General features: G+C 44.9%; 1 protein-coding gene across 2 annotated transcripts in view; it reads right to left on the bottom strand.

Moving 5' to 3' along the window:
* The window catches only part of LOC126262902 (monocarboxylate transporter 1-like), a 96,940-nt gene extending 78,651 nt beyond the window's left edge, over positions 1–18,289 (bottom strand). For both annotated transcript variants that reach the window (XM_049959802.1, XM_049959803.1), the window contains exon 1: positions 18,208–18,289. The gene's annotated coding sequence lies outside the window, so the exon portion shown is untranslated. The remainder of the gene's footprint in view (positions 1–18,207) is intronic.
* Between the last annotated feature and the right edge of the window lie 9,219 nt (positions 18,290–27,508).

Raw genomic sequence — 27,508 nt, 5'->3', positions numbered from 1 at the left:
AAGTTGTGAACTGCCACTGCTTCGAGCTATAGATGACAATGAGACTGCTTTGTTTTGTAAATAACTGTTCTTTCCTTGCACCAGTACTATTTTACTCCTTAATTTTTCTTTTCTGGGACAGTAAACTAATAAATCAGCTTCACTTACAACAGAAACAGGTTTTATAGAACTAAGAGCTTCTGTGTTTGCATCAGTGGTGGAATTTTCACTCATATTTTCAGCCCGAAAATAACGCGAGTGCATTGCTTTAAATGAAGCCAGTACACTGATTAAAATTTACAGAAAAATTCAATAGCCTAGATTGCATAAGATATTTCTTTATTTAATAAAACCGGTTTCGATAGACTTTGCTGTCGAAACCGGTTATAGGCAATAAAGAAATATTTTATGCAATGTAGGCTGTTGAATGTTTTTAGCAAGTACAAGAGATAGCTCCTTCGTTAGGCTCAAAATGAGAAAATTCAATGATTAAAATTTAATTTACAGGAATTTTTTCAATAAGGCTCAGACCTGTAAGTTCATATTACATAATATGAATCATATTCGTTCAATAACTGACTTGCATTCGGGAGGACGACGGTTCAATCCCGCGTCCGGCCATCCTGATTTAGGTTCCGTGATTTCTCTAAATCGCTCCAGGCAAATGTCATGATGGTTCCTTTGAAAGGGCACTGCCGACTTCCTTCACAGTCCTTCCCTAAAATCCGATGAGACCGATGACCTGGCTGTCTGGTCTCCTCCCCCAAAGAAACCAACCCAACCAAATAACTGATGATTGATAAGTGTCGTATGGAAACTTTTGTCCAACTCTGTCCTGAAAATAAGATGTGTTCACCTTTTCCCTTATGTAACGGTTGGTGTAAAATGTCTACTTCATGATCATTTTCTTCCAGCAATAAATCGCGATCACTAGTTTGAGAAACGTGTATTCCCTTCCACTACTTATTTACAACTGAAAAGGGGGCCGCGCCTATTCGTCCGTACTGTTTTCCACCGTATTTATGATCTCCGCAGGTCTTGGCCAGAAATGAAAATTACAGAAACGGGAGCAGTAGATGACATAGCATTTAGAAACAATAGCATTTCTGTCGCTCACCGGGCGACGCATGACGCATTTATGCCAGAGTGTTTTCCGGGGAAGCGGTTGGCTCAGCGGGAAGAGTGCGGAAAGGGAATCCTGGAGGCGCATGGTCGGGACGCTACGCAGAAACTACTTACCTGTTTGGTCGGGACGCTACGCAGAAACAACTTACCTATTTTATTTCCAGTTTTTATGTTACTTACATGGAAAATTAACAGAAATAATGCTTACTATATTATATTTATCAATATTTTGACGAAAGTCATGAAAAGGAAAGGCGAAGACACTTTGTCAAAATCTTGGAAACCTTATAATAGCTCTAAAAAAAATTTTTGACTGATATGTTGAAGCCTTACTTACAGGAGAACAAATCTCTTCTGCTAGCTGCCGGCCGGGGTGACCGAGCGGTCCTAGGCACTTCAGTCTGGAACCGCGTGACCGCTTCGTTCGCAGGTTCGAATCCTGCCTCGGGCATGGATGTGTGTGATGTCCTTAGGTTAGTTAGGTTTAAGTAGTTCTAAGTCTAGGGGGCTGATGACCTCAGATGTTAAGTCCCATAGTGCTCAGAGCCATTTGAAACATTTAAATCTTCTGTTAGCCGACTCACGGGGCGGAAAAACAAATCCATAATTAGACGACAACATCTACCAAGATGAAGAAGGAATGCCATCGTGCAAAGTTCAAGTGATTCACCAAATGCACTACACTGGTGCAAACCTGCAATGTCTGGTTTTATCGCCAGGCCAAGAATTTGATCAGAAATCTTCAAGGCTACTCTTATTTCATCGAGAGGAAAAAGGAAATCACATGCATCACATGCAATTGACTGCATCAAATTTCTTTCTTCTGTACATAACTGGTTATCTTCGCCGTTTGGTAACATGATGCGTTACGTGTGGGGTTTGCTGGCAGATTGTGCGATGACACAGAACCTTTGAAGAATGTAAGCATTTTTTTTCTGTAGAAATTTTAAGACAACCATGTAACTGTAAAAATGTGATGTTTACAGTGTATTCAACACCCTAAGAAAAATACTGCTCATTCTGTTTTTACGATAAATATCATCCCAGCAAGGGTCGCAGGAGAGCTTCAGTAAAGTTTGGAAGGTAGGAGACGAGATACCGCAAGAAGTAAAGCTGTGAGGAGCGGGCGTGAGTCGTGCTTCAGTAGCTCAGATGGAGCGTGTCTGCACAGGAGTCCACCTCGGCGACACTGGGGCTGGCGCCCAGCCAGTAATTATCACGACTGCGGGACCACCGGCGGGTCTCCACCTGCCGGCTACTTCTACCGTACGTTCTGCAAATACTGAGGATGGCCGCACACAGCGATATCGTATCGCCACGATGAATCTTGCCACCATTCGTGCCCCCCATAAACTGGCCATGTTTAGAGACACTATTTACTCTGCGGATGTGGATATAGCACTCTTACAAGAGGTGTTTGTGGCTGACTTCCTAGTTCCCACCGGATACAACGCCCATGTTTCCCCCGCATCCGATACCGGTAGCGTCGTCGCCATCCTGCTACGCGACGGACTCCCTGCAGAGGACGTCATCTACCTTCCCACTGCGCGAGGTATGGCCCTCACACTGTTCGGCGTGTGTATTATTAATATCTACGCTCCGTCCGGCACTGGCCACCGTCATGACCGACAAACTTTTTTTGCCGAAAGCGTCACGCCCCTATTCACCGGTCCACAGGACGATTTGGTACTCGGTGGGGATTTTAACTCGACACAAGAGCCCGCGGACCAACTCCCGCGACATTCCCCTTGTGCATCTCTCTCAGTGGTCATCGACCGTCTCCAAGTTGTTGACACATGGAAGAAGCTCCACGGAATTCAACCGGGCTATACATTCTACACCTCTCACTCGTCAAGCCGCATAGATCGCATCTACGTTACCCGCTCCCTTGGCACACGTCATGCGGAAGTCTGGCCCTTGGCCTTTTCAGACCATGATGCGTACCTCTGTGACGTCACTCTCGCCCGACAGCAAGTGTGGCATAGTCGTGGTCTGTGGAAACTCAATGTCGCTCACCTGACCTCCTCAGACTGTCGCCGTATGGTCGAAGAAGCGTGGGCACGCTGCCACCATCGTCGAGAAGCCTATGACTCCACCTTATCATGGTGGCTCTCCTGTGCAAAGCCGACCCTCAGGAAGACTGATGAGTTATGGGAAGGAATTAAAGGCGTAGCAAACTAATACCCTGCACTTCTACTACACCATTCTACGTGACTGTACGACGATGCCTTTCTCGCCAGCCCGGCTGTCGATGGTCCATCGCACGAAGGCGCAGATCTCCTTGATCATGCGGCGTAACTTGGAAGGCACTGTAGTCCGTTCTCGAGCTTCTAATCGCATCCCTCAAGAACGTCCGTCGATGTACCACCTCCTTCAGGAAAGACAACGACGACGACGAGCTCTGATCCAAGTCCTCACTGATGTGGAAGGGCGCCGGCACGACACCCAACAAAGCATCGGTCGTGCTCTCCATGCTCATTTTGCCGGGCTATACGCAGCCGTACCGCATTCTGCAGCACTGATCACAGAAGTCGCTCAGCTTACTACGAACACTCTTCCAAAGGATGCAGTGCATGACCTCCAAGACGACGTAACCAGCGATGAAGTGCTAGACGCTATCAAGGCGGGTTCCGATAAAAGATCTCCTGGACCTGACGGTATCCCCATCGAATTTTATAACAGTTTTAGCTATTTGTTGGCTTCCACGTGGGCGGCAATCGCACAAGAGCTGATGTCACCGATGACAGTGGTCCCGAGCGCCTTTCTAGAAGGAATTATTATCCCCGTACATAAACCGCGCGGGTTATCGAGGGTCCAGGACTATCGACCAATTACTTTGCTCAACAGCGACAGGAAAATATTCACACGGCTACTGGCATCGCGACTCAAGAAGGTCGCCTGTTACGTCACATCCTGCGACCAGACTTCCCTAGGAGGAGACAACAACATCCGTACGCCCCTTTGCCGTTACAGAGACATGATAGCATTAGCGCATCATCAGCGTCTCCCTGGCGCCTTGGCTCCACTGGACTTTAGCCAGGCTTTCGACCGTGTTGACCACTTCTATTTACGGACAGTTCTTCAGCATATGGGTTTTCCTGGCGGTGTTGTAACGGTGATTATGCGTCTTTTGAGTAGTGCAACCTCTAAAATCATGTACAATGGTCGTCTTACACCGTCCCTGGTCATCGCACGATCTGTACGACAAGGATGCCCTCTTTCCACGATTTTGTATGCTTTCGCCTTGGAACCCCTGCTCCAGGGCATGCGCCAACGTTTGGAAGGCATGGCTGTGCAAGGCCACCGTTTTTGTTGTACTGCCTACGCAGACGACATAGTACTATAGCTGCGCAGTGAAGATGAAGTACGAGCAGCACTGACATGGGTGGCGACTTACGGCGAAGCGTCGGGGAGCTGCCTCAACGTGTCAAAATCCAAGGTCCTGCTCATTGGTGAGGGCTTGCCGGAGAGATGCGCTGCCCCCCTTAGTGTCGCCGCCACCATACGGTGTCTTGGACTTGATTTCACAGCAGACCTGCGCCGCTCAGCGACTATCAATGGTAGACGCTTGCTACAGACAATCAGAGCAAATCTCGCAGATCACCGGCTACGAGCTCTCGACGTTATCCAACGCGCGCAATACGTGAACATGTATCATGCTTCCCGTATACCACACGTGGCTCAAGTACTACCAGTCCCAAATCTCCTGGCGCGACGACTGTTGATGGCTTTCGGCTCCTTCGTCAGCTCGGGGATGTTATTCAAGGTGCAGTATGAATCCCTTGCGCTGCCACGAGATCGTGGCGGGGTGGGACTCATCCACGTGCCGACTCGTGTCAAGGCACTATACGTCAGCTCCCAACTAAAACTTTGGCATCGTTGCCCGCAGAGCCTTACTAGCCTCCTGCTTCACAACTTTGCACCGGCCTCCTTGTCCGCCCCAGTACTGGTATCGACCATTCCAACCCCCTTTTATTACATCCAACGATTTTTCCTGGAGTTCAGTTATATCTATCGATCCTTACCACTTACACGTTTGTACCTCACGAAAACAGTCTCCGAATTGTTACAACAGTGCCGCCCGTCCAACCCCATCGAACGTAAGTATCCACAGTACGTGTGGCAACTCATATGGAAGGCGATCCATGCGCTTTTTCTCGAATCAGACATTCAATCAGCGTGGTACATCACCGTGAATGGCAAACAAGTTAACCGAGATCGTCTGCACCGCATCCATCTCGCCGATTCATCCCTCTGCACCCACTGTGGAGTGGATGACACGGATGTCCACCGGTTCCACTGTGGCACAGCGCTAGACGTCTGGACACTTGCGCGGCGAATTTTGGCGTTTCTTACTCGCCAGTCACCGGCTCAGATCGATGTCCACATGCTATTGTACCCCGATAAGACTTTCTACCCCTCCGCCAAAACTAACTATGTGAATTGGATCTGTGGCCACACGATCCGCTATCTTTTTACTTCTGGCGACAAATCTACGCTAGGATATTGGACTTATCTCAACGAACGACACTGCGTCCTGATACGAAACCCACGCTATAAACAATATTTTTCCAATTTCTTACGGAGCACTTTCGATGACCCACCTAGTAGCTGGAACGTCCAAGCCCTGAGAAGCTGAAAACTGTATAAAACGAACCGACCTGAATAGATCTGCTACCCAGAACCCACGCCTACGCCAGGAGAAGACACGTTTGGACGAGCTGGCATGCTGTAGGCGGATACACTTCAAGAGCTCCTGTAAGAACTGGACTTTAACTACAAGTCGCACGATGACTTACAAAGCTTTTCCTTATTTATTCCTCATAGTTTGTTCTTAAAGGAAAAAGAAATTTGATTTTGGCTTTGAGAAACTTTTTTTTGTTCCAAAAGATTGCTTCTTCGCCAACAAGACAAAGGAGACTCATTTTTGTTTACTGGAAGGAGAAACCAGTATAATTGGCGTCTTTGTTTTATTTTGCAAAAAAAAACAACTTTTCCTTATTTATTCCTCACAATTTGTTCTTAAAGGAAAAGGAAATTTGAGTTTGGCTTTGAGAAACCTTTTTTGTTCCAAAAGATTGCTTCTTCGCCAACAAGGCGAAGGAGACTCATTTTTGTTTACTGGAAGGAGAAACTAGTATTAAAAAAAAATGTAGCTCAATTGGTAGAGCACTTGCCCACGAAAAGTAAAGGTCCCGAGTTAGAGTCTCGGTCCACCATAAAAAAAAAAAAAGCGGTTCTGGCGCTGCAGTCTGGAACCGCGCGACCGCTACGGTCGCAGGTAAAACAAAAAAAAAAAAAAGATGGGAGAGCACTTGCCCGCGAAAGGCAAAGGTCCCGAGTTCGAGTCTCGGTCGGGCACATAGTTTTAATCTGCCAGGAAGTTTCACATCAGCGCACACTCCGCTGCAGAGTGAAAATCTCATTCTGGAAGTATGAAACTTGTTGAGACGTTGCTGGAGAACAACACATTGACTCGGCTGTCAACCCAAAAAGATTTTATGAAGGGGAGAAACACATTGAACTCAACAGTTTTCGTGCAAGATAGGGCCCCACTGCACATCGCTCGTGCAGTTCACCTGATTCTTCGAAACACATTTGGAAACGATCGAATTACCAGCCGAGCTTTTCCAAATGCCTGGCCAGCACGATCAGTTGATCTCACTCGTCTGTGACTTATGGTTGTGAGGCTACCAGAACGACAGGGTTTACCATGGGAACATTCACACATGGGCTGGTCTGAATTGCAGCGTAACAAGAGAGGTAGACAGCATACCTATGGACGTGCCTCGTTCTGCTGTGCGGAATGTAATCCTGCGCTTTCAGACTCTTCTGCACACTGACGGGCACCATATTGGGCTCCTTTTGTAGCAGTAATGGTAATGGAATGTATTGGTATGACGTACCATAGCGGCACATTAAAAGTGTTTCAATAGCACTCATTCTGCATTATTTCTATTCCCCATGTCCTTGACATTAATGCTACCAAGTTTGATACGGGTACGATAGAAGCGTTAAATAGGGAATGTTTAATTATAATCCCCTGGAGTTAATAAATACAATTTCTTAAACATTATTTCTGTTTATTATACACTCCTGGAAATGGAAAAAAGAACACATTGACACCGGCGTGTCAGACCCACCATACTTGCTCCGGACACTGCAAGAGGGCTGTACAAGCAATGATCACACGCACGGCACAGCGGACACACCAGGACCCGCGGTGTTGGCCGTCGAATGGCGCTAGCTGCGCAGCATTTGTGCACCGCCGCCGTCAGTGTCAGCCAGTTTGCCGTGGCACACGGAGCTCCATCGCAGTCTTTAACACTGGTAGCATGCCGCGACAGCGTGGACGTGAACCGTATGTGCAGTTGACGGACTTTGAGCGAGGGCGTATAGTGGGCATGCGGGAGGCCGGGTGGACGTACCGCCGAATTGCTCAACACGTGGGGCGTGAGGTCTCCACAGTACATCGATGTTGTCGCCAGTGGTCGGCGGAAGGTGCACGTGCCCGTCGACCTGGGACCGGACCGCAGCGACGCACGGATGCACGCCAAGACCGTAGGATCCTACGCAGTGCCGTAGGGGACCGCACCGCCACTTCCCAGCAAATTAGGGACACTGTTGCTCCTGGGGTATCGGCGAGGACCATTCGCAACCGTCTCCATGAAGCTGGGCTACGGTCCCGCACACCGTTAGGCCGTCTTCCGCTCACGCCCCAACATCGTGCAGCCCGCCTCCAGTGGTGTCGCGACAGGCGTGAATGGAGGGACGAATGGAGACGTGTCGTCTTCAGCGATGAGAGTCGCTTCTGCCTTGGTGCCAATGATGGTCGTATGCGTGTTTGGCGCCGTGCAGGTGAGCGCCACAATCAGGACTGCATACGACCGAGGCACACAGGGCCAACACCCGGCATCATGGTGTGGGGAGCGATCTCCTACACTGGCCGTACACCACTGGTGATCGTCGAGGGGACACTGAATAGTGCACGGTACATCCAAACCGTCATCGAACCCATCGTTCTACCATTCCTAGACCGGCAAGGGAACTTGCTGTTCCAACAGGACAATGCACGTCCGCGTGTATCCCGTGCTACCCAACGTGCTCTAGAAGGTGTAAGTCAACTACCCTGGCCAGCAAGATCTCCGGATCTGTCCCCCATTGAGCATGTTTGGGACTGGATGAAGCGTCGTCTCACGCGGTCTGCACGTCCAGCACGAACGCTGGTCCAACTGAGGCGCCAGGTGGAAATGGCATGGCAAGCCGTTCCACAGGACGACATCCAGCATCTCTACGATCGTCTCCATGGGAGAATAGCAGCCTGCATTGCTGCGAAAGGTGGATATACACTGTACTAGTGCCGACATTGTGCATGCTCAGTTGCCTGTGTCTATGTGCCTGTGGTTCTGTCAGTGTGATCATGTGATGTATCTGACCCCAGGAATGTGTCAATAAAGTTTCCCCTTCCTGGGGCAATGAATTCACGGTGTTCTTATTTCAATTTCCAGGAGTGTACATTGTAAGTAACGTAAAAACAAAAAATATAAAAGGTAAAGTAGTTTTCACGAACAGACTGGAACTCGGGATCGTCAGATTACCAGTCCGCATTCTTTCCACCATTCCAACCACTGAGTGAAAGTCGTACTACCATAAATGGCACATGCCCCGCCCGAGACGCGCCATAAATGTTATTTTATTATATAAGTCTGGCCACCTGGAGTTCCCATTTCCGTAACCTTAACTTCTGGCCATGCCCTTGATACATCATAAATTTGGACAAAGAAGGTGATGACCAATGGGTGCGGTCCCCTTGAGAGCTGTAGGCGACTTAAACGTGAGGTGCTCAGGCAGCGCGTTGAAATAAAATAACTTCAATTTTCTCCATACTATAGTGAAGTGTGGCTTTCCTTTCAACTTTAAAAGCAATTACGATATATTAAAAAATGGCTCTGAGCACTATGGGACTCAACTTCTGAGGTCATTAGTCCTCTAGAACTTAGAACTAGTTAACCATAACTAACCTACGGACATCACACGCATCCATGCCCGAGGGAGGATTCGAACCGGCGACCGTAGCGGTCTCGCGGTTCCAGACTGCAGCGCTTAGAACCGCACGGCCACTTCGGCCGGCTGCGGCATGTTAGTTACATTTACTACACAGTAACGTATCACCTAAACTGAACCAAACGCAGTGTTGCCAGTGACCACCTTTTTCACTGCAAATTCTTCAGATTTAATGCTATAGAGTATTTCAACATTATGTCAGTAACTATGACCCGTAATGAAAAAATAGACCCTCCATCACCAACCTGTGATATGAAACTATAGTACACGAAAGAAATCAGTTTTTCATGACAATTTGTTCCCTCAGATTCGAGTGAGAAATATTACACTGGTGTTCAAAGTTAAAGCAAGAAACGCAAATTTTGCAAGAGTGCTGTTATTTTGCCACAAAACGTTATAAACGGGGGTCAGTAAATTTGAAACAATGTAAAAAACGTAGGCAATTACAACATGCAGAGCAACAGACAAAAATGTTTTTCGTTCTTTTCCAATTTACCGGATTTACACACATTCGACAACTGGTTAATGCGCTCAGTGTGGGGTGTGACCACCTCTGGCAGCAATAAAAGCCTGACAACTACGGGGCATGCTGTGGATGATGTCATCACTCTTATGTCGAGGCAGTAACGCCAATTCTTCGTGCACAGCTGCTCACAAGTCTTGGAGAGTGGTTGGAGGATGCTGCCGCGATGCAACCCGTGTCCTGGTCCATCCCAGACGTGGTCTATGGGATTCATATCGGGAGAGCGAGCCGGCCACGCCATGCGTGCAATATCTTCTCTCCCCAAAACAACGTCAGCCACCTGTACTCTATGAGGTCGAGCACTGTCGTCCATCACTACGAAGTCTGGGCCAACAGCACTTCCCAACAACCGCACACGAGGTCCCAAGACCTCGTCACGATATCAGACAGTAGTTAAACCTTGCTGATTGACTCGCAGAAGCTCACGAAGAGGCGTTCGAGAAGTCAGCACAATCCCTGCCCACATGATTACGGATCGTCCTCAATATCGCATTCTTTCCACAATGTTTGGGTCCCGAAATCGTCTTCCACGTTCTTTCTAGATGCGAACCTGCTATGAATCAATCTCCAGACCAAATCGGGCTCATCTGTGAAAAGAAAATTGGCCCACTGTTTGAGTGTCCTGGTGGTATGTTGACAACCCTAGGCGTTCCCACAAATACAAGAGATCTCCGACAATAAAGGCCACTCTGTCGAAGCCTTTTGTACACAGTTCGCCACGATACAACACGTCCAGTGGATGTTGCGTGCTCAGATGCCAGTTGCCGAGAAGTAATAAGGCGGCACTGTCATACCCTTACAGCTAAATAACGGACCTCTCTTTCTGCTGCAACACGTGGTCGGCCCTGCCCTGGTCTTCGGGATACAGTTTGGATCTCTATACACTGTTACCACATCCGAGAAGCAACAGAACGATTCACATTAAGCCATTGGGTCACATAAGTCTGCTACTGGCTGCTTCCATTCTGCGTATGGCCGTCACTGCAGAGGCGTCTTCTCTGTGCCATACTGCACCGCCTGCGAATCTTTACACAGCGATTATGGATGTGGCACTACGCGCACACACTAACCTGTTTGATAAGTGCCCTGACGGCATTATTGGTGTGGTTTTCTCTTGACCGGTATGCGATAGGAAGGACTTCTGTTGACAGTTTATATGGCTATATCGAGGACTAGACATGGGATGGGGAAATAGCGGTTTGTTGCTTTAATTTTAGACAGCAGTGTATATACAGCAGTGAAGAAGACTCGCAAACACGAAACGAGCTGTTTTTAATTTTTTTAAGTGAAAGGAGAACTTCTAGGCAACGGCCTTGCCGCAGTGGATACACCGGTTCCCGTGAGACCAGCGAAGTTAAGCGCTGTCGGGCGTGGTCGGCGCTTAGACGGGTGACCATACAGGCCGCCATGCACTGTTGTCATTTTTCGGGGTGCACTCAGCCTCGTCCGCGGGTCGTGGTCGTGCGGTAGCGTTCTCGCTTCCCGCGCCCTGGTTCCCGGGTTCGATTCCCGGCGGGGTCAGGGATTTTCTCTGCCTCGTGATGACTGGGTGTTGTGTGATGTCCTTAGGTTAGTTAGATTCAAGTAATTCTAAGTTCTAGGGGACTGATGACCATATATGTTAAGTCCCATAGTGCTCAGAGCCATTTGAACCACTCAGCCTCGTGATGACAATTGAGTAGCTACTGGACCGAACAGTAGCGGCTTCGGTCAAGAATACCATCATAACGTCAGGGAGAGCGGTGTGCTGACCCCACGCCCCTCCTATCCGCATCCTCCACTGAGGATGACATGGCGGTCGGATGGACCCGGTAGGCCACTCGTGGCCTGAAGACGGAGTGCTAAAGGGAGAACTTCCATCGGAAAACTACCACAGCAGTTGATGTAGCTTTGCTTCATTTACACAGTATTTTTCAATTTAATGAGCTTTTATTGTTCACAGCAAAAAAAGCGGAAAATCATTTTTTCCTGAATTGCTATCAGCGGCATGTGGGACCTGCTAGTTACTTTCGCGTGTCATGTTTTTTCTAGTTACCGTTCACTATACGTTTCTTTTACAGTATATCAACCTACTATGTACTTGTAGATAAGCCCAGAAGCTAAAATGCACAATTAACGACATAAAGAACAAGTATCCACTGATAACATTGCAGTTTAGTCTAATCTACAAACCAACCAATCAAAACGAGTCCGTTAGCCTTTGGCTCAAAACACAGATGTTTACTCGGTTTCAGTAGGGCAGAGTTCGCGCATGCGCACTAAATTTTGGCGCATGTATTCTGTATACTGTCCATTCTGTGTCGTGGTGATGGTGCAGGAAACAGCCGGTTTGTAGACTGACTCAGTCTAGTTGCCAACTATTGAGACAGACCACATGCTACCGCACACTCAGGTTTATCGCTCAGATGCTATCCAAGGTCATTGACGACTCTTGTAGCAATGAAAAACCAGTAGCAACTTATCTGTACAACTGAGATTACGGACTATGATAATTTCGTAATACCATCCAACTTCAGATAATGGGACTGCAGATGAGATTTATACACAAGTGTTGTCGAATAAACGTTACACCATCACTCTCATTTACTACTCATATTCATTTCTGAAAACATTTCTGCTATATAATATATGCTTGCCGCTTGGATTCCTACCACAGTATCATTTATTCAATGTCACATCTACGATGTCGCAGCTCCAGCAGTAAATGATGACCTAAACCACAAGGTGGCCTTCGATGCGCTGCTGAGAGTATTTCCTTAGCTGCTGTCGTTTCCCCACACTCTTGTCCCCTTCGGGAATGGGACGGAGGCGTTTGAAGTTAGGCGTCGAATCTGTTCGAATTCTGAGATTGTTCTGTCATGTTCATTTCGCAGTGTAGGGTTAAAAGAAAGCATTTCGGTGCTTCTCTTATTGGAAGCTACACTCTCAGATTCTTAACATACACACCATTTTGCAACACTTTTAACGTCTGAAACGTGAATTGGAGGACCATTCCGCGGTGCTCTCGCGCTGACGTATCATACTGTCATCATTTGTCTGTTTCTTTTTCTTACCCAATTATTTAGGAGAAAGTGGTTGGGGAATGTATGCGTACCTTTCATCAATATTAATTATTATGTGTTGGTTCAAAAAATGGCTCTGAGCACTATGGGACTCAACTGCTGTGGTTATCAGTCCCCTAGAACTTAGAACTACTTAAACCTAACTAACCAAAGGACATCACACACATCCATGCCCGAGGCGGGATTCGAACCTGCGACCGTAGCAGTCGCACGGTTCCCGACTGCGCGCCTAGAACCGCGAGACCACCGCGGCCGGCTATATTATGTGTTGGAGACGAGCTTTTCCACCCAGTAAGTTTTCTTTCGTTTCCACCGTTCGTTTTAGGTACTGCTATTTTGACAACGCTAGTCTACATCACATGTCTCATAACACACTGAAGCGCCAGAGAAACTGGTATAGGCACGTATATTCAAATATAGAGACATGTAAACAGGCAGAATACGGAGCTGCGGTCGGCAACGCCTATATAAGACAACAAGAATCTGGCGCAGTTGTTAGATCGGTTACTGCTGCTACAACGGCAGGTTATCAAGATTTAAGTGAGTTCCAAGGCGGTGTTACATTAGGTGGACGAAAGAAGGGATACAGCACCTCCAACGTAGCGACGAAGTGAGGATTTTCCCATACGACCATTTACGAGTATACCGTTAGTATTAGAAATCCGGTAACACACCAGATCTCCACATCGCAGCGGGCGGAAAGAGATCCTGCAAGAACGGGACCAACGACGACTGAAGAGAATCTTTCAACGAGACAGCAGTGCAGCCCTTTCGCAAATTACTTCAGATTTGAATGTTGGGCCAGCAACAAGTGTCAGCGTACGAACCATTCAACGAAACATCATCGATATTAGATTTCGAATCCGAAGGCTCACTCGTGTTCCCTTGACGACCGAATGACAAAAAACTTTACGTGTCGCCTGGTCCCGTCAACACCGACGATGCACTGTTGATGACGGAAACATGTTGCCTGGTAGGACGAGTGTCGTGTCAAATTGTATCGAGCGGATGGACGTGTACGGGTGTGGAGACAACCTCACGAATCCATGCACGCAGTTGGAGTGATATGGGACCCTTGATATGTCTAGATACGATTCTGACAGCAGACACGTACGTATGCGTCCTGTATGATTAACTGCATCCATTTATGTCCACTGTTCATTCCGACGGACCTGGGCAATTCCATCAGGATAATGCGACAGCCCATACGTCCGAATTGCTACAGAGTGGCTCCAGGAAAACTCTTCTGACTTTAAACACTTCCGCTGGCCACAAAACTCCCCAGACATGAACATTACTGAGCGTATCTGGGATGCCTTGCAACGTGCTGTTCAGACGAAATCTCCACCCCCTCGTATTCTTACGGATTTATGGACAGCCCTGCAGGATTCGTGGTGTCACTTCCCTCCATTACTACTTCAGACATTAGGCGAGTCCACGCGACGTCGTGTTGCGACACTTCCGCGCGCTCGCGAGGGCCCTACACGATATTAAGAATGCGTACCACTTTCTTTGGTTCTTCCCTGTATACAGGAAATTTCTGTTGTTAGCTCTTAATATGGTCAAAATATGTCAGTATTTTGATCCCTTCGACAGTTTACTCTTTTGCTTGTGCCAGTTTTTCTAGACTACTCGGCGTAGGTAGAACACAGTTTATGATCACTCGCACTGGCATTGATGCAGAGACCAGAGGGTGCAGTGTCTGTTATTCGAGAGGGGAGTATAATTATTTATTTATTTATTCGGTATCTTTAAAAATACGGGTAAATGTAATTGTGTGTTCCAGTATGCAAAAATTGTTAACTTAATTTTTTACTTGAGAATGAAAATATGTCAGTATTATAATTAGCGGCGGCGTATTTGTACTTTGAGAGCATGGACACAAATATTGAAGTTATTGTGTACCCACACAACACTCGAAGAATACTCCTATTACCATCATATTCAGGCTATGGTAGTCGAATCCTGGCTCTCGGCGTAAACTGAAAAGTAAAATCTTAAAACTGATGTTGCTCTCCTCTGCGGCTCGTTGCTATGAAAAAATGTTTGTTTCAAATGTTAAAGCGGGCGATATTTGCGCTTCCGCTATGATTTCGTTTTTTAGATCGACACGTAATGGCATCCGTTGAAGCAGTGGCCGCTATTATTGTGGCGCCGTAAACGTCTTAAGAAAAAATAATCCAACGCAAGGAACATGACAGAGGGCTCACCGTACATCGAAATAACTCAAATATAAACTGTAACTTTCTATATTAACAAGGTTAGCAGCATAAATGCTTACAGTACTTGCGTGCTACAAGATTTCTGCTTCTTAAGCCCAGAAACTAGCGAAGAAAGAGGAAGAGAAGAATAATCTAGGAGCGTTCTGCTGCCTTATTAACATCATAGAAGTTATTACATAAATAGTTTACTCCTTGATACAAAGGTTAATATTTACTATAAAACATGGATATTTTGCGCCGCCTATGAGATCGATGAAACACATAAGATTCGTGTGCATTTTTCCCGTCGTCAGTCACACTTCTCGTTCTAAGTTTTTTGTCTTAAATGTCTTTATGACGCAATTGTCGCTGGGACGGCACCAGGAACAAACAGGAGTTTCCTCTAATCGATGATGTCGTTAGCACGTAGACAACCCATTGAACGATCCGAATTGAAAAACATAAAAGTTGGCAAGTCAGTGACTGGACTACCAGTGACGTGTATTTAACGCTTTACAGAACTATCGGACGAGTGCGGGGCTGCAGTGATTCAAGTCAGTGGTCCGGCCACGTGGCATGCCCGCAACAGCAGTAGCAGCAGCAACTTGCATCTACATCTACATCATACTGCGCCACCTACCTAATGGTGTGTGGCGGAGCGTACTTTCGGTACCACTATCTGATCCCTCCAACCCTTCTCCACTCGAGAATAGTTCTTGGAAAGAATGATTGTCGGTAAGCCTCTGTATTGGTTCTAATTTCTCGAATTTTCTCATCGTGGTTAATACGCGAGATGTATGTGGGGGAATGTAATATGTTGTCCGACTCATCCTGAAAAGTGGTGTCCTGAAATTTCAATAGTAAACCTCTACGTGATGCACAACGCCTCTCTTTTAATATATTGAAAAATCCGCCTCAGTTGCGAAAATTTGCCGCTGCCAAGCGACCGCGTGGTGAAGTGCTGCCGGGGCTGGATTTCAGTTAAGTAATTTTAATTCGACATGATACCACGGTACTACAGGTTTTAATTTTTAATGTTGACTGTGTCTTACTTTGGCTTGTTATAGTAATTTTATGCTTCTGAAGACGGCTAAATTATTCTAGCCGAAACCTGGGTGCAGACCAGAAAATTTTCGCAACTGAGGCGGATTTTTCAATATATTAGTCTACCACAGTTGCTGACGGGACTGCAATATGCTAAAAATTCTTATACCTCTCTTGTAACGTCTGCCAGTGGAGTTTGCTTAGCATCTTCGTAACGCTCTCTCGCCAGCTAAACGATACCGTGACGAAACGTGCCGCTCTTGGATCTTCCCTATCTCCTCTACCAGTCCTACCTGATAGGGATTAGTGAACAATACTCAAGAATCGGGCGAGCAAGAGCCTTATAAGACACTTCTTTCATGTATGAGTTACATTTCCTTAAGATTCTTCCGAAGAATCGGAATCTGGTGTCTGATTTTCCCACTGTCTGTTTTATATGGTCATTCCCGTTAAGGTCGCTCTGGATAGTTACGCCTAGATATTTTACGGTGGACGCTGTCTCCAGCTGTTTGTCATCCAAAATGTCCAAATGTGTGTGAAATCTTATGGAACTTAACTGCTAAGGTCATCAGTCCCTAAGCTTACACACTACTTAACCTAAATTATCCTAAGGACAAACACACACACCCATGCCCGCGGGAGGACTCGAACCTCCACCGGGACCAGCCGCACAGTCCATGACTGCAGCGCCTTAGACCGCTCGGCTATATTTGTCATCAATATTGTAACTGTACAGTAGTGCATTTCCTATCCTATGTATGCGCAATATATTACATACTTCTGACGTTTCCTCGATATCGATACTCGGGATGGCCAAGAAAGCGAAATCAAAATCGGATACTAAATCCGTCATCTGTCTGTGACAGCAGGTGTAGTCTGTCCAGTGCTTTCTTGACTGTGTCTCTTTCGTTTTACTTCAGCAGAGAACACACTTCAGCAGGGAAGGAAAACAACATTCTCTGCTGTCAAGGTAATTTCGCAAGATTTATGGGGAAGGATGTAATATGGCGCTTTACTCTTCTTGGGATGAAAACTGCCTGAACCACACTGTAACACACACAGCAACACTCGTAGCGTCTGCCACTGTGGGATGACGACCGTTTTTGTGAAGTTTTCCCACTTGCTAAATAAACCGTTGACCTTGGATCTTATCTATCTCTCCTATTAAATCAAACTGCTAAGCGTCCCAGCCTGCAGACCTGTACTCGAGTGTAGATAGAACAAAGCTACTTTCTTCGTCGCTGATTTATATTTACTTTGCATTCTTGCTCAGTCTGTCGCTCCACATGCATACTGCAACATATATTACGGTTTGTCTGTTCTAGTAATTATAAACGCATAATAGTAATAATAATTACAATAATAACAATGTGTGTTTCAGGAATTTTATGCTCAAAATGTTTCATTCGTCTAGACTGACTGGTAACGGCAAGTTCCCTGCACCCCCACGCGTTGAATCTCTTGAGGGCTTTCTATATTTCATTACAGTTTTTCAGCTTTTACACTTCCCTCTGTACATCGTCGGCAAACAGTGTCAAGCAGCTTCTGACGATATCCCTCATGTCGATAATACATATAGTGTAACGTAGCGTATCTATAACACTATCAAAACTCCTGTTCGACAGTCCAGTGAGACCTTGTTTTGTGAGAAAAGGATAGCGAGTAATATAAACAGGATTTGCTAGGCATTTCACACTAAACTCCTCTAAATTATAATAATACTGCCAGGCTCTTAATCAGCGGTTCAAAAACAGCAAGAACAACTTAGACAGGAAAAAAATCATTGGTTGCCATCGAAGTCGTTACATATGCTGCACCAGGTTCTTTGAACCAGGAAAGAACTGGTAAAACAGGTCAGATCATTTAAGAAACGATCCCAGCATTCGATTCCACTGTCTGCCAGAAACTAAGTGATATTTTAGTGATTATGATCCAGTAGGTATTTGAACAACGCTTCTTAAAACAAGTACATAGGATGCAGCGTGTGCCTCTGATAACGATACTGACTTTCAGGACTGGCGGAGAAGGGTAAATATGACAATCATGTAGAGCCCGCTACCTGCTTAACAAATGATTGAAAATTTCTTCCCATCCAGTATCGTTTCTTCGTTCTAAGTTGAAATATAGGTCTCAAATGATATGTACGAAGTGCCACGTGAAGTGAACAGCAAAACACAATAATTACTACGATCACTCTTTGCAACCTTACCTGGAAGTAAATGTTCAGCTGCATTACATCAATGTAGTCTCCCGATGTGCCATTCCACATTGACGAATCTGCTCGTTCTGTTGCCTGAAGCAAATCTGCCCGTGCGTTATCAACACGGATCCCACTTGAAACGCTTCGTTTGATAACTACGTTTGATCATTGGGACAATCGACAGTACGGCGAAATGTGGTTGTCCTGTGTACAAACAGCTATCACAGATTTAGTTCACAGTTACGAGAGAATGATTTCAGCCAGCAGGTCGTGTAATTGTTCCACACATTCACTAATGACAGAATATCCTTCCTTTTTCTGGATCTGTACCGTGCTATCCTACAAATTTATTGAAATGTTTCTTGATTATCTCGTTTGTAGGTGGCGTTAGGATGCGTTACCAGCCCATGTATGACAGTTGCCGACGTTGGACGAACCTTCTCTCTTCAAAGATGTCTCGTTCGTTAACGACATAAACAAAGGTATAATTATAATTTATTGTTCTGGCTCAGTTGCACAATTTTTGAAGTCGATTTAATGTGTCGATCAATCTGGATCATCTTCAGACCTAGAACAAAGTAAAACTAAATATGAACCATCTAATCTTTTACAATAGTACTGAAGAAAAGAATTGTACGTAAATGTAGAATTTACCTAAGTAGTTGCATTAGCAACCCATCTTGTCTATTCAGAACAACATGTCAGAGTACTGTATTTTGCCCTCACTGCTTCCTTCCCCTCCCCCAATTAGCCTCACTCCATTTCCCCTGCATCATTCTACCCCCTACCTCCAACAACTACCTGCTTAAAACATCGACCACAGTTGAAAAATACAGTACTATGATACATTGTTCTGAATAGACGAGACGATTTGGTAATGCAGTTATTAGGTAAATTCTACTTTTATGTCCATTTTCTTCTTTTCTACTGTTGTAAAATATTAGATGGTACATTCTTAGTTTTACTTTGTTTTAGATCTAATGATCGAAACATGTAATGGAACTAAAAAAAGACAGAACAATAAATGGGAATATTTTAAATATCTACTCGTAATTGCTGAATTCTCTCAAGGCCCTTATGTCGACGTGTTGCAATGCTGATGAAACGGCTGATTCCACAGGCGGAGAAAAATAAAAAAAACCGAAAGCGCCTGTCCCTTCGGAAAAGGAAATGGATAGCTTTCCACGTCAAGCACCACTCTCCAGGACGTGATATAGTTTGCTTTCCAATTCATGCACGATTGGGTGAAGAGTTCTGGACAGGACTGTGCCACCGCTTTCCAAACAGTCCTCTTCAAATCATGGCGTGCGTGATCCTTGCAACGACCTATGCTCTGTTATGAACACACCCATTTCAATCAGAACTTGACGAGTAACAACCGAAGTGTACAAGTATGTCTAAACCTGTAGATGCGCAAATTTTGCGTGCCCACTTCGTCTAAAGTCACTATAAAACTGAGGTTCACCAGCCATAATATTAATCATTGTTCACTTTGGAATGTTGATGGACGACTGGTACCAGCCGACATGAGAGGTTAGGTAACGTGTTCCGTATTTGCCAGGTGGTTATATGGAACCAACGCCGTAAGTTGGGTCTACGTACAAACGTCAGAGAATGGCAGAAAGGACCTATCGTGTCTCCGTGAATGAAGTTAGCTAATTGTCCAACTGGTCTGCACGGAAATGTCACGTGGCGTAAGAACAGTGGTGGTAAACACATGCCAACTGACGGGAACCGGAGGCCAGTATCACGTCTTGTCAATGAAAATCTCATTCAAATCTGAAAGGAATTGCTGCTGCCGATAATTGCAGGCCCATTTCTACCAATTCCAGGGTGAAGATTTGCAAAGGAACTGTAATCAGTAAAGGTCGCTAGTTGGGTGTCTCACAAAAGATCGTTGCTCACAGTGACACGTAAATCTGCACGTTTCCAGTGGACCGGAAATCTAAATGGAGGCGTCTTGCGTGGCCCGAAGAGTAAGACTTTACTTCTTCTTCAAGTGGTGCTAGGCCTGGAGTGCTCCGCTGCCCAATGAGTCCGTGGACTGTGTAGTTCAAGTTGGATACGGTTCGATGATTTTTTGTTGCACTATGACATGAGCCCACAGATTCAGGTTGCAGTCAACATCAACAAGCATGTTTATGACATTGTTTTACGATGCCTAGAATTCCTCTTTACTCCGTATCGTCGTAATGAGTGCTCTGCGAACACTCCCACCTTACGCGATGACGACGACCGTTTTCAAAGTGCTGCACGCACACCCACCAGGACTGACGAACATTCATGATCCCTATTGCACTTCCAGTGGCACACGAAGTCACTTGATCTGAAACTTGTAGAAAATGTCTGACACTAACTATAAATGCGGGCAAAACGAAGCAGTCAACATTCCCTTAATGTGATAACGCTAGGGGATGTAAACTTACGTGGCTTCAGATGGGTGTGTCATGCCAGCAGAAACATGTGGACTCTCTCTATCTCTCTCTCTCTCTCTCTTTCTCTCTCTCTATCTCTCTCTCTCTCTCTCACTGTCTCACCGACCTAAGGCAGTTATCAAGGGCAGGGATGCTCTTACACGGTATTAACATGATGTTTTCTGTGAGTAATTGATTTCTGATTCGGTTTCCTTATATCGTGCCCCTCGAATCAAATTAAATACACCACTATGTGACAGAAAAGCACGATCCAACGTACGAGAACACTAGATTCTGTCCACGTGTATTTTCCCACAGTCTACCACTGCACCTAACGATATGTGCAGTGTTATTGTCGCAGGAATTAACACATATGATGCCGTGTAATGTCCCCAATACTGTTACGTCCTTTGCGACAAACTCAATTTTCTTCCCGGGCATGGCTTCTTACCCTCATACTTCTCGAAGTTTGTCGTTATTTTTCTGTTACATAGTCTGTATTGTTGGAAAATCCTTAAACGCGTTCGACACAGGATGGGACAAATAATCGACCGTGGCCTTGTACTAGGAACGGTAGGAATGTGCTTGTCTCATTTTTGTGAAACTAGAGCTGTATACATGCAGTGTGTATGGGCGAAACATTGTTACCAAAAAATATCGAATCGATCTTGACAGATTTACTTAAACTGTACAAAATGCTCAAATGAACATTAAGATAGACAGCAGCTTATAGATATTTTAATATCTATAATATTCTAATGTATGTGTAATATGGAAAGGGCAAACATTGTTACCAAAAATCTCGTAAAATACTTGACCAATTTACTTCAAATTTTAGGAGCCGTAAACGTGTGCCGTAAGGATGCGTTGAACACCTGGTCTATTTTGTAAATACTGTTGTGTTAAGAACGAATACACGTAGTGCAGGTGGATGTGTGCTGTATGTTTTACTGGACAACGTGTCATTTATGATGACTGCGGGATGTTCTGTACTCTTGCCAGTAGCCTTCGAGTGTTTGTGCCCAGTGGATGTGTCCCGTAAATTTTACTGCATGACATGCCACATTCGATGTCTGATGATGCTCCTGTGAGAGTGAAATGCGTCACAAATTAAATAAATAAAAAAACCATTTTGAAACCGAGCTATTGTTTCTTCAGCATCTCAGGAGGTTGTTGCTGTACCACGAGCTGGAAGACGGGGTGGTATGATTTTCAAATTTTAAACAATACTATACTAAACATTCAACTGGATATAGACTATATATTTTTCACAGAACAATGTACAGGTTTTCAGTTAAAATCGACTGCAAGAAACCAAATGCTCTGCTGTAAAAGTTTGCCATTTTGTTTCCTTTCTTGCAGACAGTTTTATCTACGGTTGTGGGACATTTAACCAATTAGACAAATTGTTTCTCCCATACATATTGTTTCCCATCATATACCTTATTCAACATAATGTCTATAAACAACGATGTGCTGTTTTGTTTTCTTTCGCACATACAGTTTTTAAAGAGAACAGGAAATTAGTGTTCCTGACTTAGTGGGTTATGACTAGAATACTACTAGAGAATCAGAATTCTCAGTAACAACAAACAAATCTCAAGGCAGAGTACTATGGGTGGGTTGGTGTGCATGTGAGTGTGCGTGTGTGTGCGTATGTGTACATATATTTGAATGTATATGAGGATGAATCGCCTAAAGCTTTCACCGCAGGTTTAGCGGAAACTGAAGGTGCTATTGATGTGCGGTTTTCACATAATGGAATGGTAGGGTCTCGTATTTTATCCAACAAAAAAAAAAAGGTTCAAATGGCTCTGAGCACTATGGGACTTAACATCTGAGGTTATCAGTGGATTATGACTAGAATACTACTAGATAATCAGATTTCTCAGTAACAACAAACATATCTCAAGGCAGAGTACTATGGGTAGGTTGGTGTGCATGTGAGTGTGCGTGTCTGTGCGTATGTGTACATATATTTAAATGTATATGAGGGTGAATCCCCTAAAACTTGCACCGCAGGTTTAGCGGAAACTGAAGGTGCTATTGATGTGAGGTTTTCACATAATGGATTGGTAGGGTCTCGTATTTTATTCAACAAAAAAAAGTTCAAATGGCTCTGAGCACTATGGGACATCTGAGGTTATCAGTCCCCTAGACTTAGAACTATGTAAACCTAACTAACCTAAGGATACCACACATACCCATGCCCGAGGCAGGATTCGAACCTGCGACCGTAGCAGCCGCACGTTTCCAGACTGAAGCGCCTAGAACCGCTCGGCCACAGAGGCCGGCTTTTATCCCACAAACAGACTGTAATCACACTTACAAAATGTATCTTGTATGCAAGCATACACTTTTAGATTGAACAATGCCTTTTGCCATTAACTAACTAAAAGTGGAGTGTCAATAGTTTTCCCCTTCAGGATTCTAGTGCAATTCGTTCACGAGATACGTATTTTGAAAAATCTCCACACCGACACTTGTTTCTGCCATTCAACCTGAGTAGTTGCTTGGTACGATGTTTTTCATATTTGCTTACAGTGTTCTTGTGTTTTCCTTGAGTTCATTGTGACTTGTTAGTTAGTTAGTGTGTGACAGGTCAAGCAGTAGGTCGTAAGTGGAGGACTAGGTTTATCAATGCAGACAACACCGACATGCACATGGTGTATGGAGAGTTTAGGAAGAATGCAGTTCGTACTTGTACGGTGTTTGCTACAAGATATCCTAACAGACATCAACCATCTCGTCAATTATTTATTAACTTCTTCAACCAGTTACGTGATAGTGATAGTGTAACACATAGACAACGTAACAGAAAGAAAAAAGTGACGACAGAAGAGTGAGAAATGAATGTTCTTGCTTCTGCTCCAGAGGATCCGCGCGGGAACTTCAGCGCAGCCGCACGTAGAAGTGGCATGCGTCAGGCAGCTGACCCACGCATTCTCCATCCCTATGTTCCATCCCTATTTATCTCTCTCCATCAGGAGCTGCATGAAACAATTATGAGAATCAATTTTTTTACATGGGCATTACGACAGGATGCTCCAGATGTATCATTTATCTTGTTTTAGAGATGAAGCCAGATTTACCAGTCATGGCCAGGTAAACTACCGAAACAAGCAGTATTGGTCTGTTGGCTTCGTTAGGTGGAACGTCAGCGTCCATAGAGTGCAAACATATGGTGTGGCATACTGAATCATCAGCTCATAGGCCTGTTTTTCATAGACGGAACACTGAACGCACCCAAGTATCGCAGCCTCTTGAACAGACCGTCTTCCATGGATGTTAGAAGACGTTACCCTGCTGACTGGGAGGAACACGATGGCTGTCCAGCCCATAGTGCGCCAAGTACTAGAGCATGTTTTCATATGTTTTCCTGAATTATTTCCTAATCGTTGCACTGTATGCAGAGGACCTGTACCTTGACCGGTCCATTCTCAGGGTTTCACACCTGTAGACTTTTCTCTGTGGGGATAGCTGGAAGACGGTGTCCACGTACCAGCTACACCCAGTGATATGCAACGACGTATTTATGCAGCCTGCTCCGACATCTCAGCTGAAATTATACCACGTGTACAACAGTCGTTCCATATCAGAATGGGAGCGTGTATTGCCGCTGCCGGTGGTCATTTTGAACACAATCTGTGATCGTCAATTGACTCGTTACTGAGCAGAATCCAAGTAACTAGTGCATGCACTTTTGTTGTTGTTTAGAGTGTTCTACCACAGATATTGTCAAGCTTTGGTGCGGGACCTTTTCAAAATACGATATCTAGTAAACAACTCGCATTAGAATCCTGCAACAAACACCACTACACTCTAAATTACCCTACTTTTAGTTTGTTCCGTTTAAAAAGGGCATGTTTATACAAAAAATACACTTTAAAAGTATTATTAGAGTCTTTTTATTGGCTAACAATACGGGCAACTGACTACCAATGAACTATGTGAAAACTACACATCAGTAGTACTTTCCATTTTTGCGATATTTGCGGTGCAAGTTTTAGGTAATTCAGCTGCCCCTACCACTGGATGTTACGTTACCTGCAACGTCTGCAAAAACCACGCACGGTATTTTCATATTCACTCACTCACTATGCGCAACCTATTAGTCCAACAGAAAAAATTAACAAGACCTTTTGGTAGGAAATTTATGTAGTTCAGTTTTTACTAGTATAGGCTGTCACTGGAGACCACGGTCGTCGGGTTATTCAAGAAAAACGCGTTTGTAGCTCACTTTCGTACGTTTTTCGTGAATAATTCGAAAACTACGACCTCTGTCGAAAACGTATGCAAGTATAGAATTTCACTACATTAAATTTCCTAAACAAAAAGGTCCTGGTTACGTTTCTGTGACTGTTTATGTACGTATGTGCTATTATATGTTTGTATATGTACACCGAATAGAATTTGTGTCACTATCTGCACATACAGGGTGTTTTCGTAACATCGTACACAAATTTAGCAGAATATAGAGGATTCTCCACTGAACAATTTAAGGTAGAGAACCAGTGATGGGAGAAGCCAGCTTAAGGAGATAAAAGGAATGAAGTCACGTTACTGTGTACTTTTTTAATTATATTAGTTTCTGTGAACTGCAAATACCATCACTGTCACAATAAACGTACCATTTGTATTGTATCTTACAAAATGTGCTGAAACTGAAAGCCGTCAACCTCAATGCAAGCATGACATCAGCGAATAAGATTCTGACACACTCTGACAAATATTCCTGGTGTGTTTCGAATCACATCACAGGCAGCTACAATTCTGGCAACTAATTCAAACTCTGCATCCATTGGGGTGTCATACACAAGTGGTTTTAGGTATTCCCATAGGCAATAATCAAGGCCATTCAGGTCAGGTGACCTCGCAGACCATGAAATGGGCCATTCAGACGGCCAGGTAGAAGGTACGGTCCAATGAGACTGTCGTCTACAAAAATGGCTCTCAACACTATGGGACTTAACATCTGAGGTCATCAGTCCTCTAGAACTTAGAACTACTTAAACGTAACTAACCTAAGGACTTCAAACACATCAATGCCTTAGGCAGGATTCGAACCAGCGACCGTAGCAGCCGCGCAGTCTGGACTGAAGCGCCTAGAACCGCTCGTCCACAGCGGCCAGCTGTCGTCTACAATGCCAGTCCAGATATTTGCAGCAAAACGTGCTTGATGGTGTGATCTTACTGCAGCGTGTGGGTTTTCCTCATCCCACTCATGGCTATTCTTGCTGTTCGAAATACCATCACGACCCAATGAGGTTTTGTCAGTAAACAGCACGATTTGGAGGAAATACAGTCGATCAATCCATTGTTCGAGGAACCACTGACACAATGCAACCATTGGTGCAAGGTCAGTCACAAACATTGCAGGAACTCGTAGGGAGTGATATTGGTGGAATTGTTGTTCGTGGAGTACTCGCCACACCCTAGTACGTGCAGCGCCCATTTCACATACAATACGAGTACTTGTAGCTGGGTCCTCTGCAACACGTACCAGAATCGGCTCTTGACAGTCGAGTGTGCGAGTGGCCCTCATGCTGCCAGGTCCCTCGTTCCTTCTTTCCAATGAACCAGTCTCCCGCATTCCTCAATAGACAGAAATAAACACTCGTTGTGACGGATCACGCCCGTTAGAAAATCGTTTCCTGTACTGCTTTTCAGCAGCGAAAGCATTGCAGCGTACTTCCCCATACACAAGCTGCATGTCAGTTAGTCCTCCGAAACTGTATCGGTACTGCTCCACCGTACTGTACTGTACGTCTCCAAGTAGCATTAAGTAATGAATGGCTGTGTCGTTGATTGGTTCAAATGGTTCAAATGGCTCTGAACACTATGGGGCTTAACATCTATGGTCATCAGTCCCCTAGAACTTAGAACTACTTAAACCTAACCTAAGGTCATCACACAACGCCCAGTCATCACGAGGCAGAGAAAATCCCTGACCCCGCCGGGAATCGAACCCGGAAACCAGGGCGCGGGAAGCGAGAACGCCACCGCACGACCACGAGCTGCGGACTGTGTCGTTGATTCATAGCACGTTCTGTCATCAGACAAAGTAAATATAACAGAACAGAGCCATCCTATCGACAAGTAAAGGAAACAAAATCTGCTTCATTACTTCCTAGTAATCAGGTTCGTCCTCCTCATTTCCTTGCAGGAAATAAAGAATGTACGTGTAAACAAACAGCACACGTGTACGCACGTTAGTTGCACATAATCTGAAAAGTAGTAATGCTAGACAAAATGGTAGAGAAGTTTATTTCCATATCCCCTTAAGCGGGCTTGTCCGACCACAGGTTCCCTACTTCAAATTTTTGGTGGAACATTCTCTACGCTCTGTTACATTTTGGGACGCTCTTACAGAAACAACCTATGTAAACCTTTATTCTCAACCGGTTTCAGTTTTAGCAGTCATCTTGATGAAAGGCTACACAGTAAAGAAAGAGAAAAACATATGGAATAAACACAGAGAAGCTTTTAAGTCACACATGTGACGAAAAATCATCTGAAAAATACAAAGTTGTACATCGATGGATCGGAATGAAATTCAATTCAAGCAGGATATAGCTGCATGCCTAATACAAACTTCTTCCATAATAACATGCATAAGGTCAATAACATTCAAAACACAATCTAGCATAAAAATACAATAGCATATACTATGATTCGTAGCTGTTGATAACTAGCAAGTTCAGGCTTACAGAGGCATATATTACACACTAACTGTCAAAAACAATACTGTCAAAGATTACAAAAAACATATGAAGGCCTACAACCAAAGAATATAGGATCTGTGCTTTAGATAAGGCTAGCAATTGTCATCAATACTGTCCATGAATGGCCATGGATATATTGCAGAATTACATAGCGATATTTCCTTTAATCAT

This window comes from Schistocerca nitens, chromosome 6 (genome assembly GCF_023898315.1).
Source record: "Schistocerca nitens isolate TAMUIC-IGC-003100 chromosome 6, iqSchNite1.1, whole genome shotgun sequence".
In the NCBI taxonomy this organism is placed as follows: Eukaryota; Metazoa; Arthropoda; class Insecta; order Orthoptera; family Acrididae; genus Schistocerca; species Schistocerca nitens.
The sequence above is the reverse complement of the archived record's forward strand: the minus strand, read 5'-3'. Positions and strand labels throughout refer to the sequence as shown.